Source organism: Cricetulus griseus, chromosome 2 (genome assembly GCF_003668045.3).
Source record: "Cricetulus griseus strain 17A/GY chromosome 2, alternate assembly CriGri-PICRH-1.0, whole genome shotgun sequence".
NCBI classification, from domain to species: Eukaryota; Metazoa; Chordata; class Mammalia; order Rodentia; family Cricetidae; genus Cricetulus; species Cricetulus griseus.
Genome location: NC_048595.1, coordinates 263,481,541 through 263,492,111, shown reverse-complemented (window position 1 = coordinate 263,492,111; position 10,571 = coordinate 263,481,541). Strand labels below are relative to the sequence as shown.

Below are 10,571 nucleotides of genomic sequence, written 5' to 3'. Positions count from 1 at the left end.
GTATTAGTTGTCTTTAAGGTGTGACCCCCTGGCAAGATGGCCATGCTCCAGCAGATGGCCACACACTCGTGATTATTTGGGTAGCACACATTTGAATTAGTGTTTGTGGTTGGTTGGCTTTTAAAAGGGCACGGAGTTGCTCTTTTAAAGGGTAGGGAGGTGAGAGCAGATCTGGGAAGAGCTGGGGAGGACGTGATCAAAATACACTGTGTGAAATTCTCAGATAGTTAATAAAATGTTATTTAAAAGACCACAACTCAACTGCTAACGAGCTCCACACTCTACCCATCATTTAAAAACTGCATCTCCCTAGCCCCCAACGTCTCCTTGTGTTCCCTCATTACTGTCACAAGGATTCTGATCCCCCTCCGGTATAGACGGTCTCAACTGATTATGATCGAATTTATAATGTTCAATTCAATAGAAATGTAACTCGATTTTTAACTTCTTTCCTGGACTAGTGATAGAAATATTGCCTCTTGCAGCAGCAGCAGCAGGAACCAGCCTCAGCTGCCAATCACCTGTGCTCAGGAAGCCAAACAGCTGGAACCCACAGTGCACTGCTACTAACTATGAAGTCAGGAGGTGATGACATCAAGTGCATTTTGTTTTTCAATTTTTCACATCTGTATAGTGTGTGTGTGTGTGTGTGTGTGTGTGTGTGTGTGTGTGTGTGTGTTCATGTTTTAGCATGTGCATGAGTGTAAGTGGGTGCCTGTGCACATGTGTGTGCTTGCATGTATATATGCCCAAGGCTGATGTCAGGAATAGTCTCCAACTGCTCATTATCTTGTTCATTGTCAATTTCTTAATCAAGCCCAGAGCTCAAGGATATGGCTAGTTTTGTTAGCCAGTTTGCTTTGGGGATAGCCCTGTCTCTACCTTCTGAGTCTAGAGTTGTAGGCAGACCACTACATCCAACCAGCACTTACTGAGTTTCTGGAATCTGAATTCTAGTTCTAGTTTTTATACAGCTTATAAACACTTTAACCATTGACACATCTCCTAAGCACCAATTAAATGTATTTTTAACTGATATCTTGACTTAACATACATTTATTATATATAACTTCAGACTGTGCGTGTTTTTGCTTCGTTCCTAAAGTGTATGCTGTTTTACTTACTGGCACTTTATTTATGAGCAGTATTCAAAATCTATCCAAGCTGGTATCTCATGGTACTCTAGCTGGGTATAACAGCTGCAAGACACCCCATGCTGCACCCCATGGTACCTTACCTCTTGCTACACTTGGTAGTGGTGCCAAGTTCTCCCACCTCCACCATAAACAACACCACAATGAGCAGTCTCAGTGTGGAGCTGGTGAGAGTTTCTTTGGGAAAAGCACACAGGGAAGGAGTGACAGGTCAAGATGATGTGCTCACTCTATTCTTCAACACAGGGCCGATTGCCCTCTTCAAAGCCTGAGCCAGTGCTCGTTCCCTGCGAATACTGCTTCCTATAGCCTTGCAAACACCTGGCGTCATCCAACTTCATGTTTTTGCCAGGCTAATTAGTATAAATTAGTATCTCATATTTTCATTTGCATTGTTTGATTACTAATTACTCTAAGCGTCTCCTCATAATTTATTTCACAGTGTTATGTAATTAGTTTCTGAGGTGGCTGACTCTCCTGTCCCCACCCATTAGCAATTTTTTTCTATCGGAACTTATTTATTTATTTCTTTATCTTACAGAAGATCCTTGTATATTCTGAACACCAATTCCAGACAGTTTAGATATTCTATTTTCCCCAGCCCTTTAGTCTCTTTGCTTTATTCAAGGTGTTTTTTGATGCCCTGCTAATTTGTAGCATCCTCTCTATCCTTTATTTTTTCCACGTATAAGACTTGTCTCCAAGTCTTCCTGTATGTTCCAATGAGGCAGAATGTTCTGGGTTTACTTCAAGACTACACTGAGTGATCCATTCTTACTTTACAGTGTGTCGATGTCTAGTTGAAGAGGCCCTTTGCTATCTTTACTCTTGTTTTTCAGGTTAATTAATTATGAACATTTGTTTACTTGTATTACTGTTACAGGAATGTGCCTCCAAGAATGCAAGTGAAGTTTTCATTTGATTTGAATCGTTTGTAGCTTATATACTAAATACATATATTAATAACGGAGTGTATATCTCCCATTTGTGTCATTCTAATATCGTCCAATTTTTAACCGATGTGCTTTTTCTCCTATTTATTATTTATTTACTTGGACAGGAGCATGTATGTCATGTGCACATTGTGGAGGGCAGAGAACAACTTTCAGAAGTTGATTCTCTCCTTCTGCCGTGTGGGACCAGAGTTCAGTTATCAGGCTCAGTGCCAAGTGCTTTTACCCACTGAGCCATCCTGCCAGCCTGGCTTTCAACAGTGCTGTCTTGCTCAGATGGCTTTGACTCTTGTTTCTGTTGTGAACAGTGCTTTACTTTCGACTACCGTCTTAGAGACACCATTGATTTTATAGGTTAATATTTCTCTTAGAGCATTGCTAAAGTTTTATTCCTGCTAACAATTTATGAATTCTGTAGATTTCTCTAGAAAGAGGGGTTCATCTTCTGAAAATTATGAATGATTCAACTCTTCTTTTTCAATTGCTACACATAGCTTTTCCCCCCTTTTTCTTGTATTGTCCAGCACCCCCAAACCCAGGCAGTGACAGAGAAAGGAGCATCATTTTTCTAGTTCTGTCTCAAGAAGATGCATCTAAGTCTTCCTCATTGCAGACAATCCTTTATTTGCTGGAAGGTTCTGGCCCAAAAGATTCACAAACTTCCAGAACTCCTATCTGTAGCCCGGTGGGCTTGCTTTTAAAAATACGGTGTTTTAAACATATTTTTCCTTTTCTAGTGTTTTTTTCTTCTTTTTTTTTTGTGAAGACTGGGATAATTACAAAATTGTCCTTTAGTCTCTCTCTCTCTCTCTCTCTCTCTCTCTCTCTCTCTCTCTCTCTCTCTCTCTCTCTCTCTCTCTCTCTCTCTCTCTCTCTCCTGATTTACAATGTAATGGCTGTTCGGGCCTGGGCCCCTCATTTATGCCGCTCTCGGGTTCACTGCTCTGGGGTCAGAGTTTTCTGCTCAAAGGCGTGGATGTGCGGGAGCCTTCTGCTAAGCACTCATTCACCAGCCGGTGTCTCTGGAGCAGTGGCTTTCCCTCGAATTTAGCCAACACCACCAGGACTCGGAAGCTGGTCGTGCAATGATTGAGAGTTGTGTCCTCCACTTCCACACACTCTGCCTCCAGGTCCCCCCTCAGCTTCTCGCAGAGGCTGAGTTCCATGGCCAGAGCCCGACGGGGTCCACAGGCCGCTGTGTGCAGAACCTCGCCTCGGGTCCCGCCACACGCGCGTCCTTTAGTCTCTTAATTGAGGCCTTCATTCATCCAATGTCCATCTGTCTTTTCAGTCCTTGACTAACTAAGGCTTGCTTGACTTTGATGTATTATTTTCAAAATAAGCAGTTGTGTTCAGCAAATATTTTATTCCCTTGTTATGTATCCATATTTATAAGTGAAGTGAGTTTATCATAGATCTTCTGTCTATGGAATCAAGATTATACCATATCGTAAATTGAATTCGATAGCTTTCATTTTTCTATTTTGTGATACAATTTGTTTGCTAATTTTCTTGTCACCGTGAGAGAAAAATGTAAAAGGAAGGGGGAATTATTGCATGGCTGCTTGGGTCTTTCTCTGCGGCCTCTGGTGAGGCACAGTGCCACGTTGGCAGAGCATTTGGTAGAGGCTGCACCTCGAATCAGCCAAGAAGAAGAGGGAGGGGGCAGAAAGGGGACAGGCAAAGTGGTCTACTTTCTCCGCCCAGGCTCTACTTTCTAATAGTTCCTTTGATTAGCTTAGACACTGTCATGTGTCACCAGCTGGGGACAAAGGTTTCAACATATGAGCATTTTGGAAGGACACATCATATATCCAAACCACAGCAACTTTTATAACTTCAATCTGGGGCATGGCAAAATTCACCCACAAGACTGGTTGAGCCTGTGGTATTTTGGAAGCTTGTTGTTTGCCTTCCTGTTCAATTTATTTCACAGAAATTGGACCCAGAAGTTGTAAATTGAAACTAATGTGAGTGTGTATTACTTGCTATTGTCTAGATGTTGATTGTCCCTGTGAGTTAAAGGCTTGGTCACCAGGGACATGATGTTGGGACAGAGTGCAACCTTCCCAGTGTGGTTGCCTGGGGAGGATGCTCTCTGATGGAACAGAGGTACACATGCTCTCTCTTCCCCATTTTTTCTCCCTTGCTTATGACACAAGTATTTGTCTTCATGCGTTCCCATCACACCCAATGTGTTGTCTTCTCACGGGCTCATTTGCTCAGGGCCCATCACCACCTTGAAAACTGTGAGCCACAGTAAATCTATTCTTGTTACAGCTATCTCAGACACTTAGTTATATCGATGGGAAGTTGACGATACACTGTGTGATCCAAGCTTTCAGGTGTTCTCCTGTATGGTCTTAAAATTCCACACTTCTATTACTCTGTGCTTTTCTTGACTGTCACACTGGAGGTGACCGAATATCTGTGTTCGTCTATGCTCTCCAGTCTCCCTGTCACAGTTATTTCCCTCTTTCAATTCTGAATTTTAAGTTACTTTTGTTTTGTTTTTTCTTGATGAATCTTTTCAGAGACTGTCTTGTCAACACTTCAAGAAGCCAGTCAATTGTTTTTTTCACTATTTTATTGAGTCTTGATCAATAGAAATTGATTATTTTTATTTTCTTGTTTGCTCTGTCACTCCTTTCCATCCATTATTCACATTTCATGCTTTCCGAAGATTAATTCAGATCTGTAAATTTTTTAAAGTTTTCTATCTTGGTGCCCCAATGAGCACTTCTTAAATCCCTTTATGAGCTCAACTCAAAGGTTATTTGGTAGTACGCTATTTTTGTTTCCAAACATGAGGAATTGTTTGGCAGTGTTGTTTACTATTTATAATAATGCATTTATTATTATCCGGCTACCTAATGAAGGTTATTTTTAATTTTGGTTGTGAGCCTAGCCTTTAACTGCTGAGCCGTCTCTGCAGCCCATGAAGGGTATTTTTAATGTTTCACATATCATTTGTTTTTTTGAAATGCTTTTTAATTTTGTTTTTTAATATTCTCTCATTTACTTAATCTACAGGTTTAATTGTAATGTAGGATTATCTATTTCTGTCTCCAATTCTTTTGTTAATTTTTTGGAATTATGTGTGTGTTCCCATGCCTACGTGGGACGGCACAAACGTGGAAGTCAGAGAACAACTTGGAAAAGTTGGTTCCCTACTTCTACCACATGGGTGCCAGGGACCAGGCTTAGGCCACTAGGCTTGGTGGCAAAAACCTTTGCCTGCTTAGTCAACTCTCAGTTCTTTCAGTACTTGAAAGAGTTCAAGGGTTCCATAGGACATATGTCTAAGGTAATATCTCTGCTGTCTGCTATTTCTATTGTGCAGGTTTAATGATGATCATCTTTTGTTTGTGTTGTGGAATACTCACCAGAGAAGACTGCTCAGACATGGATTTAAGCCAATAGAAAGTCTTTATTAGCCAGCCAGCAACTACACTGGGTGTTCATGATGTCAGTGAAGCACTGAGCCTTTCTCAGGGTGAGCTTGTAAGCACAAAACCATGCCCTGGGTTGACATACTTCAGTTACCAAGAACAGTTAGCCAAAAGTGGAACTCGAGAAGCCAAAAAAGCAACCTTAGTACATTTAGAGACTTTCCTATCGCTATGGACTTCCAACATCACCAATATTAATACATATTCATGACTGATTAGCAAAACTACCAAAAAGAAAAAACTCACGCCATCTCCAGCTTCTTTTTGGCTTTGCTTTTTTTTTTTTTTAACTTAAAAATAGTTTTCAGCTGGTTGCAAGGTGTGAAGGCTATTCTTGGTTGTCACCTTGAATGAAATACCACACAGAAATGGAGGGCATACCTGTGAGAGATTTTCTGCTTGATTTGAAGCAGGTGACCCTACTTTTGTCTGGACCTTTGAGACAGGAAGACACACTCTGATCCAGATCTTGGGATGGAAAAACACATGCCTTTGATCCAGATCTTGAGGTGTGAAGACACACCTTTCATCTGGACCACACCTTCTGCTGGAAGCCTTTGAGGACATGGAAAAATGAAGGTTTTGTTCTTTACCTGCTTGCCCTCACCTTGCTAGCACCTTCCTTCACTGGTATTGGAGTCTACTTCTTCAGGATTCCAGTGTATACAGAAGGCCGGCTGAGACACCAGCCTTGTGGGACTGAGCAACTACTAGACTCTTGGACTTTGCATTCACAGCCAGCCATTGTTGGCTTAGTTGGACTACAGCCTGTAAGTCATTCTAATAAACCCTCCTCTCTCATATACATGCATTCATATGTGTGTGTGTATTCTCTGTGACTCTAGAGAATCCTAATACACACGGTTGTGTAGCTCCTTGACAAAGGGATTAGAGATAGACAATGAGACAATAATGACTTTTCTACAAGTACAGATCACTGAATTCTGAACATTTGCTAAGTATGTGAGGTGGGAATGGAAGCTACTCCATTAAATTTGGTTTGTTTTTCCACTCCTCTGAATCAGGAGAACCACTTTGGCCCCACATATCCTACAAATGGAAAACCCAGTGTCAGTGCTGAGGAAGCTTTCCCTTCCCTGAAGCCTGCAGATCACCCAGGAGAGTGAGTTGTTTGTAGTCTGGAGTAGCCACAGAAGGGCTTGCCAGTCTCTATTGGCCTCCTCTGGGCAACTCTGCAACGTGGTCATGGCTGCTTTGTGCCACTGTGATTTGCAAAGCAACACTCCACACCGTGCAGTCTTCCTCTCCTAAGTGCATACACCACTGCTGATGGGACAAACTGAAGGGGGTGGGGCGAGGCTCACACTGGAGTCTATACCCTCCCCATCCTCTCAGCTTCTGGGGACTTCCTTCTCCCCTCCTGTCTCACACGTCAAGGCCAGCTCACCTCTGTCAGCCCAAACCTTACCTCTGTCTGCTCTGGGCCGGAATGATCTCCACTCAGCAGCCTCCATATAAAAGAGTTTGAAGCCCTCAGGCTTTGTCCCTTCCCATGGGAGAGGGAGTATAAGGAGAGCTCAGGACTCAACAGAATGATACTTAAGAATAAGGCTGGCCACAATGAAATAGTTTGTTGTCTGTGTGTGTTTGTGCGCGTGCGCGCATGATCATGCATTCAAATGCACTCCTATGGGTCCATGGGCTTCTGAGGCTGAAAGAAGAGAGGTGTCTTGCTTTATTTCTCTTGCCTGATTCCCTTGACATGGGTCTCTCACTCCACCTGGAGCTGACTTTCCAGCTATGCTGGTGGGCCAGCAAGCTCTTGGAATCTGCCCGTCACTGTTCCCTACAATGCTAGGGCTGCATGCACACATGGCTATATTTAGCTTTCTTGTAGATACAGGGCATTTGAACTCATGCCCCTGATGTTTTGTTTTTTGTTTTTAAAGCACTCTTACACATGGAGCCATCTCCCCAGACTTCTTGATTTGTAAAGGCTTGTTTTTGTATACACAGGTCACATCACAAGGCTCCTCCTACAGCCCTGCGGGAGCTTCCAAGGTGCCCAGGCCTCCTCAGGGTCATGACCTCTCCCCCACAGTATCTAGGAGCAGGGAGCTGGTACATGAGGATGAGGTCAAGTCCCTGGTCCTGTTGAAGCAAGGTGACACAACTTGAAAGGCCTTTCATTATGATCCCAATAAGTTCTGCCAAGATCTGGTGCTGGTCTGTCCCAGCAGCTTCCCTGTCCAGTTCTGATTCCCTCTTTCTCTTGTGGTGCTGGTCTCAGGTCCCCCTCTGTCCCCTCCCTGGAACCTGGCCTAACATGGGTCAGAGACTGACACTGAAGCCTCTACTTTATAGACACTGAGGCCCTGGGAACTTAACAACTTGGTCAACTGGGAAACACGGTGTTTACTGATCTCTGTGAACTCTAATAGTTTCTATCCTTTTTGCTCTGAGCAATTCCTGCACTCACATAGACAGGAATGCAGAAGAATTTCAGTAATGTGCATCAGGCCTACAGTTACAACACCTTATATACCACCCATGCATTCGCGTGCAAGACACACACACACACACACACACACACACACACACGTGCGCGCGCAAGTGCATACACATACACCACATGACTCTTTTGTACCATGCTTTACCACGGCTAATTTATGTCAAAAATTTCCAAAAGGGAATGGGAAGTCCCAGGCCACCCCAACAGTCCAAAGCCAGGACAGAGGGCGCAGGCTGCCTGCCATTTTCTCTCCCCTGAGGCTATGCTTCTTAAGAGTCCAGAGGAGGAGAGCCCCTCAGGAAGGCTCCAGGAATGGCTGCCCCTGCAATAGTTCCTCAATTTCTATCACATGCAACTTCCCATTCCTGAAAAGATCAGAGAAAGGGCTGTACTAACTTTTAGTTTCAAGGCAGGGTTCTCAGTGCATTTTTAAGGAAAAAATGCCACCTGCTGTCAGAGCTCAGGCAGTAACTTTGCTCTGGGAGCCTTAAATTCAACACATCCAACTCTCCTCTCACTTCTTTCCCCTCAGGCCCCTGGTAACCCTTACCAGGTTTTAACCCAGGAAGAATGACAAACTCAGCGAGTTGGTTTTGAGTATATAAGTTTTACTTCACACTTATATCAAAGTAACACACAAGCATAAGCAAACAATCCTAAGAACCATAGACACTAGGCTCACAGCATGAGGTACCTCTTCTGCAGTGGCAGCAGGTTCGGGCTCAGGACTTGTGTTTCTTTGAATTCAGGCTGTAGAGTCTTCTGGGGGCCCGAAGTCCAGGGACTTCCAGTTTCAGACCAGGGGCTCTCAGCTTGATGAAATGGCTCTTTCAGGTTAGGGGAGGAAAGCTCCAGGACATAGAGTCATGGTATACTCTAAAGTTCCCAGTTCTGAGCTGGTCCCTTAAATAACATGCTAAATCTTGCTAATCACACCTTGCCACACAATCTCTCTCTTATCTCCAATAGTCAGATAGTGCGCCTATGCTCCTTTCCTTTAATCTTTCTCCAGCCAGGTCTTTGCCTACCTGGTTGTAAGCTTCTGTCTTCATCTCCCTTCAGCCAGGCCTTTGCCTGCCTGGTTACAGGTTCCCTATACTGCCCCAGGCTCAAAGACTTCCTGGGAGTAGTGAAAGCAGCTGTGCTGGGGGATTCCTATAAGGGGTGGTTCTGACTGCCCTGGCCTGTCTGATTCAGAAGCAGGGGTCTCAATTTGCCATCAAACCCCACACCCCCTGAGGGCTGTTGCTCCCACAGCAAAACTCTGGGCTGTGGGTGGCAGAAACCTAAGGAAGAAAATGAAAATAAGTTCCCCCTCCCCACTCACTGGGTCTCTACCCATCACATTCTCATGTACACGGACTTTATTATTTGTTTCATGCTGGGGACCCAAAATTGCAGTGGGACCCTGTGGCCTCACTGCAGTCCCTGGAGAAGGCTGAGGTCAACCAAAATGTCAGAATTGGATTTGGGGGAATTCAGGGGAATAGGGTGGGCAGAGGATGATTAGTGGGTGAAATGTTGATCCTTTGGCCCTACTACCCAGCCTTTGAAGCAGATTTGGTGTGGAGCTGCAAGGGAAACAATTATGAAGGAAAATGAGTGGCTTGGGCTTGTTGTAGTTGAATGTGAACTCTCTCACAATCCCACTTTAAACACTTGCTCCCTAGGGGTTGGAGCTGTCTTGGAAGATTGTGGAACCTTTGAGACAGCAGTCTAACTAGCATTGGTGTCTCTGGGGGCACCTCTGAAGGTTACAACCAGGCCTTACTTCCATGAGCTTTCTGCCAAATGATAGGACCTGATACCCAGGCCATATCTTCTCTCCTGGGGACTGCCCTGAGCCAGGAACCACAGTAAGCCTCTCCTCTCTTACACTGCTTCTATTGGGTATTTGGTCACAGTGATAAAGTGCCTGATACATCATGCCTGGCTGTTCAGAAAGAAGAAGACGCAGCCTGAGGGGTGCCAAGGACATCAGGCGTGCTCATTCTAAAATGCTGTGTAGTTAGAGGCACTTGGCTGTTGGTGACAGGAACATTGGACTAGAAATTTAGTGCATAGCCAAGGCCACCAGGAAACTGTTAAAGCAGGAGTCCAGAAGAGGGATGGTATGGTGGTTTGAATTGAAATGGCCCCCACAGGCTCAGAGGAAGTGGCATTATTTGAAAGGATTAGGATGTGTGGTCTTGGAGGAAGTATGTCACTAGGGTGGGCTTTGAGGTTTCAGAAGCTGAAGCCAGACCCAGTGGCTCTCTCTCCCTCTTCCTGCTGCCTGACAGTTGACGTAGAACTCTTGGCTCCTTCTCCAGCATGCCACCATGCTTCCTGCCATGGTGATAATGGACTAAGCCTCTGAACTGTAAGCCAGACCCAATTAAATGCTTTCCTTTGGAAATTTGCCTTGGTCAGGGTGATTCTTCACAGGAATGGAACAGTGGCAGAGACAGATGGGGGCAGCTGATTAATGCACCAGTCATGGTTGGGTGGAGGAGGAGTTGGCAGAGGGCACTGAGTGTGACTCTAGTGGAGCCAGGGA

General features: G+C 44.4%; 1 pseudogene; it reads right to left on the bottom strand.

Moving 5' to 3' along the window:
* Nucleotides 1-3,022: 3,022 nt before the first annotated feature.
* LOC113831920 lies at nt 3,023-3,273 on the bottom strand (annotated as a pseudogene).
* Between the last annotated feature and the right edge of the window lie 7,298 nt (nt 3,274-10,571).